The 5,606-nt window shown below is 38.4% G+C and overlaps 1 protein-coding gene across 1 annotated transcript in view; it reads left to right on the top strand.

Moving 5' to 3' along the window:
- The window catches only part of LOC148126908 (uncharacterized), a 262,825-nt gene that overhangs the window by 31,772 nt on the left and 225,447 nt on the right, over positions 1–5,606 (top strand). The gene's annotated exons all lie outside the window — the stretch shown is intronic.

The following is a 5,606-nucleotide window of genomic DNA, read 5'->3' as shown; positions in this document are numbered from 1 at the left end:
TTCAGTTTTGGAGTATGTTGAAATCTTTCACAAGATTTTTGTCCCTTTCTCATTGTCACATGTCTTTATAGTTGCACAGATTATATATATATGTCTTCTTAAGTTTTCGCGGGTACTTACATGTATGGCATTCAGCTTTGTTCGGGTATATTCCCACGTCATTGTAGTTGTGCTTTTAAAAGTCTGTAAAAGTCTGACTCACAGATGAACACTATACAGAAGCCTGATGATGGCAGATGAGATTCTGCCAAAACGTTGCTACAACTTTAAAAGCACAACTACAATGACGTGGGAATATACCCAAACCAAGCTGAATGCCATATATATATATGTGTGTGTGTGTAATGCTTTTGAGAAGTTCCAGCTATGTATTGACATTGTCTTTAGCTCTGAAGCTGAGTGCCTTCCACAATTACATGACTGTGGGAAATTAAATCATAAACCTTTTTAATATGCACATGTTCAATTTACGAAGTATGTTGCTATGTGTTAAGACTTAGATTGGCTTTAAAATAAGCTAAGCTAATAAGGGGGAAATTATAAACTCCAATTTCTGATAATACCCATTTTTCACTGTGATTATATTTGTGGCATTGGATAAGCTATGAAACATCTGTCTTTGCTGAATGTATAGAAAAGAAAAGAAAATAACATTGCTTGCAGGCAAATGGAAAAATAACATTGTGGCTCTGGGGAGTGCCTGATAGTCTTCTCCACTATATATTAAGACCATCACACTGCATGGCCTCTAGAAAATCCAACTGTAATACCTATTTAAAAGCAGTATGGCTGGTGTAACCATATTAATTTAGAATACAGCTGAATATTGTTCATGGATCACCATACTAGAGAATTTAAAAATTATAATTTTTATTGAGATGGTGACACCTGTTGGCATGCTACAGCTGAATCCAGTGTTTATTGGTCTTCTGTGATTGATAAAGGAGACAAATTATCTTTTGATAGTTTTAAACTTAGATTTGTAATTAAAAGCTTTGGGGAACTAAGATTTAAGTATAAGAGGCTGATTTAGTAGCTATTATGAATCATGCTATAGCAGGGGTGTCAATCTTGTGGCCCATGGGCCAGATGTGTCCTGCGCTGGCCATGCCTGTCCCCATTTTAGCAAAGGGGGAAAAAGTTGTGATATGTCACATGCAGTACAACGCCAGTTTGATACCCCTGTACTACAACATTTTGCTCTGGACCAAAATTTGTTCCTTGAATGTCCATTTTAATTTAAGTAAATTGCATTTGTTATATTGTTTAAGGACATGGCAGCAGTATAAATGAAAAGTAACTTCTATCCAGTCTTTTTTTTTTGCAATGAGCAATTAACATTTGGAAAGGCCATAAACAAGTGTTAAAGTATTACCAGCGACTAGCATGTAGAAGAATAGAGTTTATGACAGTTGATGAGGGAAAAGCTTTTAGATTAATAGCTACTGATGGCTTTATTCTCCACTGATCTATTCTGTGATTGTGTGCTATATTAATATGTATGTCAAATTACATGTGAAAAGGACTCCATACTGAATTATTTTAAACAAACCTGATGTCTTCCCCTCCTCCCCTTGCCCTGCCTTCTGCACCCAAGTAGCACCACATTCTAACATTTCCTTGTATGATATTTGTGCTTTCCTTGATCGTTTTGCTTAGTCCTTTTTGCATCTTTTACTGGTTCTTGAATAATATTGTAATCTATATGCACTAGATGTGTTCAGTGTATTCAGTTGTTCCTTTCTCCCTGTAGCCACAAATTATTTTACCTTTTACTGTGCTGCCCATCACAAGACATGTTTGCCACCTATATCTCCCAGTTAATGCTGTATTAAATGTGAATAATTAGTTTTTGTTTAAATTTGGGCAATATTAGCATGCATTTCTGAAATTTGGAGATAACTTCTTGGAACTGCTGGTTATTTTCCCAACCAATGCATTAAATTGTGAGTCAACTGCTAAACTCATTGCTCAGCCTTAACTTCAGATCATTTATGAACAGTGTAAGGCATGCCTGCTCAAATTCTTTGAATTAGTTTGGTTACTTTCCTATCTTGTAAACAATCATTTTGTAAAAGACATTTTGTCAAAGAACAGCAAATATTTCAAAACTAATTGATTTGTTGCCCTTTGGATTTGTTTTTTCATTTCTTTAAAAAACCCAAACCTACACCTCAGTTCTTTATTGTTTGTAGAAGTTTCTAATAACCCTTACTAGAAATCAGCCAGTTTTAACAAAGGCATCTGCCTTACCTGGTAAGTAATGAAGAAAGACAAAAAATTTCTGCAATCTCCTTATCCAATATTCTAATTAACCACACTCTAGCCAGGTTGCTGACTTCTGATGTGTTTAAAGGTCTGATTAATTGTACTCTGCTTTTTTGTATCCATTCTAAATTTCCATTTATTGGGTTAAATTTAATTTTTTGTGGTTTCAACAAGCCTTCCAGTTTTTGAAGAAAGCCTTTAGTATCTATGCCAATAGCCTCATGGACTATGTGTTAACTGTTCTTTAAAGCTTCTAGAACTATTTGACTCTTGACTACATTCCCTTGAAATTTCTGTCAGGCCTGAATTTAAGGGAATTGTATGAATTCAGTTTAACAGTTTCCTTTTTACTGGAACCTGAGTTTTCAGAACTTTCTTCTTGAAATAAAATGTGGTTTAGTGAACTACTATGATAATTTTCTGTGGACAGATAAATGAAATGTGATTTTTATTTTCTTTCCAGTAATCAATAACTTGCATCTAATAATAGCTCAGTATTGTACTTAGAATTTAAAAATTAAACTATCTTTATTCTGAAGATTTTTAGAAACCCCTTTGTTGTACACAAGGGATGTCAAACTCAAGGCTTGGGGGCCAGGTCTGGCTGGTGGGGTGCTTAGATCTGGCCTGGGAGGGGGCATCCTGGAAACAACAAAGGACTGGTGAAAACAGCTTACAAGGACTGCGAGCGGGCCTCCCAAGTTCTGCTTTCGCTGGCAGAGGATTGCAGGAGGCTATCCCAGCCGAAAACTGAGCTGGGCAGCCTGTTGTCACTGGCAGAGTGCTTGGGCCACCACAGGCGCTCCCCCGACATGAGTGACACGCTGGCCACCCCCACCCTGCCCCCTCAAGGTCAAACAACCCTGATGTGGTCCTCATTGAAATCAAGTTCGACACCCCTGTTGTACATGGATGTTTATCCATGTGCTTTGTGAAGTTTAATTGCAGTGACTTTCTGCAATTGTTCTTTTGGTTATCTCCCTGATTTTTGCTTTAGAAATAATCCTGAATATTTGGGTCAGGAAAAAGGCACTATATCCCCAGTACTAAATTATTTTGAGATTAATGATACCTTTTGCGCTATTTCTTCAGGCTTGCATACACCTTACAGATTGGGTGTTATAGTAGGTATGGAAGAAATTCCTTTCTATAATCCGTTCTTTGAATTTCTATGATTAGTTTTACTCCACTAGTTAGAGATAGTCTTCGACTTAACTGTTTCTTTAGTGATCATTCAAAATTAAGGTGGCATGTTGAGTCCTCATAGTAGCCACTGTCATGTGATCAACACAGTCATGTGATCAACATTCAGGTGCATATGTTTACGATGGTAGCAATATCCCAGGATCATGTGATCAACATTTGCAACTTTTCCAGCTATCTTCCAACGAACAGTTGGAACTTAGCCACATGACTCACTTAACAACTATGGCAAAAAGTGATGAAATAGTTAGTGACTTAACTGTCTGCCTTACCAACATAAATTCTGGTCCCAGTTGTGATTAAGTAGAGGATTACCAGTATCTCCTTTCTACAGTTAGCTAGTCCAAACTTCCAGCATTGCTCATAAGTGATCCTCTACTAAACTGCTGCAGCCTTTTCAGTCTCTCTGGCTTGCATTATAGCTGTGAACTGTTTCTAATAAGAAATGAGTGGGTTTACCAAGTTAAATCTTGTTGATCACTGTATTTTAAAAAAATTTCTTACGCTTCCCCAAAACTAATATTTTCCTCCCCAAATCTGCTTAAAACCCGTTCCTTCTTTTCCTGTGAGCCATTAGTGTAATCCACCTGACCCCAACCTTTCTGCTTTGGCAGCGGGAGGAAGAGCGAGAATGATTTCTTGATGGCCTGGGGTTACTGACCCTTGATGTAAGAGCAATAGCACTTAGACTTATATACTGTTTCACAGTGCTTTACTAAAGCCCTCTGTTTTGTAGAGCCAGCATGTTGCCCCCCAACAATCTGCACCCTCATTTTAGCAACCTTGGAGGGATGGAAGGTTGAGTCAACCTTGGGCTGGTCAGAATCAAACGGGGGGGAGCAGTGAGTCAGTTTGCAGTATTGCATTCTAACCACTCTGCCACCACGACTAAATTCTATTTTAGTTTTATCTTGTATGTGTTTGTTTGCATAAGCCTGGCATCTCCAAAGTATTTTAAATCAACTTAAGATGGCTGAAATGTCGATATAATTCTGGTTATAGGAATGCCGAGGACTTGGTGCTGTGACTATAGGAGTGGTGGGATGTTTGAAAGCATTGGACTGGAGCTTAAGATGAGGTTTGTGGTTTATTTTTTAGTTTTTTCCCATTAAGTTTGAAAGAAAACTGGAAATATCCATTGCCCCCAAATCAGCATTTGCCATGGAGTTGTAACTATGTTAGCCAGTGTTATTCTGAAGCATGGCATGCTGTTCATAGATTGTAGATTGTCTTCTGTTTAAACACTCATTTCATGTAATAGCAGAAGTGCAGCCAGTCGTCATGTATATATGATACAGCCACCGTCCATCAGCTTCTTGGTCTCAGCTTGTTAAGGCAATGGAAAGCATTTGACTGCAAAGCACCATCGGCACAAAGGATACACTTAAGAAACGCAGTCACATCTTTGTTGTGGCAGCACTTGTGGCAGTGCTGGTGTACGTGCACATAGACGCTTGGCCAGCTTTCCAGTTGTTAGTTTTCAAGATACGGTACTTACAGTTCATCCCCTGCTGCTGAGATGGATGTTGGGTTAGTACAGCTTATGGTGCACAGCTCCCAAATAAAGAATGAACATACAATATATGTGGTACCTCGCTCAATAGTAGTACCTGTGAGAGGGATCTTGGAATCCTAGTAGATAAGCCAGCAGTGTGCTGCAGCTGCCAAAAAAGGCAACACAGTTCTACGCTGCATAAACTGATAAAATCGAGATCACGTGAAGTATTAATACCACTTTATAATTCCTTGGTAAGGCCACACTTCAAATATCTCATCCAGTTTTGGCTGATGTAAAAAAATGTTGAGATTCTAGAAAGTGTGCAAAGAAGAGCAACAAAGATGAGTAGGGGACTGGAGGCTAAAACACATAAAGAATGGTTGCTGGAACTGGGTATGTTTAGTCTGATGAAAAGGACTAGGAATGACATGATGATAGTGTTCTGATATCTCAGGGGCTGCCACAAAGAAGAGGGAGTCAAGCTATTCTCCCAAAGCACCTGAAGGCAGGATAAGAATCAATGGGTGGAAACTAATCGAGGAGAGAAGCAATTAAGAACTAAGGAGAAATTTCCTGACAGAATAATCAGTGGAACGATTTGTCTGCTCCAACTGCTCCAACACGGGAAGTTTTAAAA

This window comes from Pseudonaja textilis, chromosome 2, assembly GCF_049901715.1.
Source record: "Pseudonaja textilis isolate UNSWEBS1 chromosome 2, rPseTex1.2, whole genome shotgun sequence".
NCBI lineage: Eukaryota > Metazoa > Chordata > Lepidosauria > Squamata > Elapidae > Pseudonaja > Pseudonaja textilis.
Note: the sequence above shows the minus strand (reverse complement) of the source record. Positions and strands in the feature narration are given on the sequence as shown.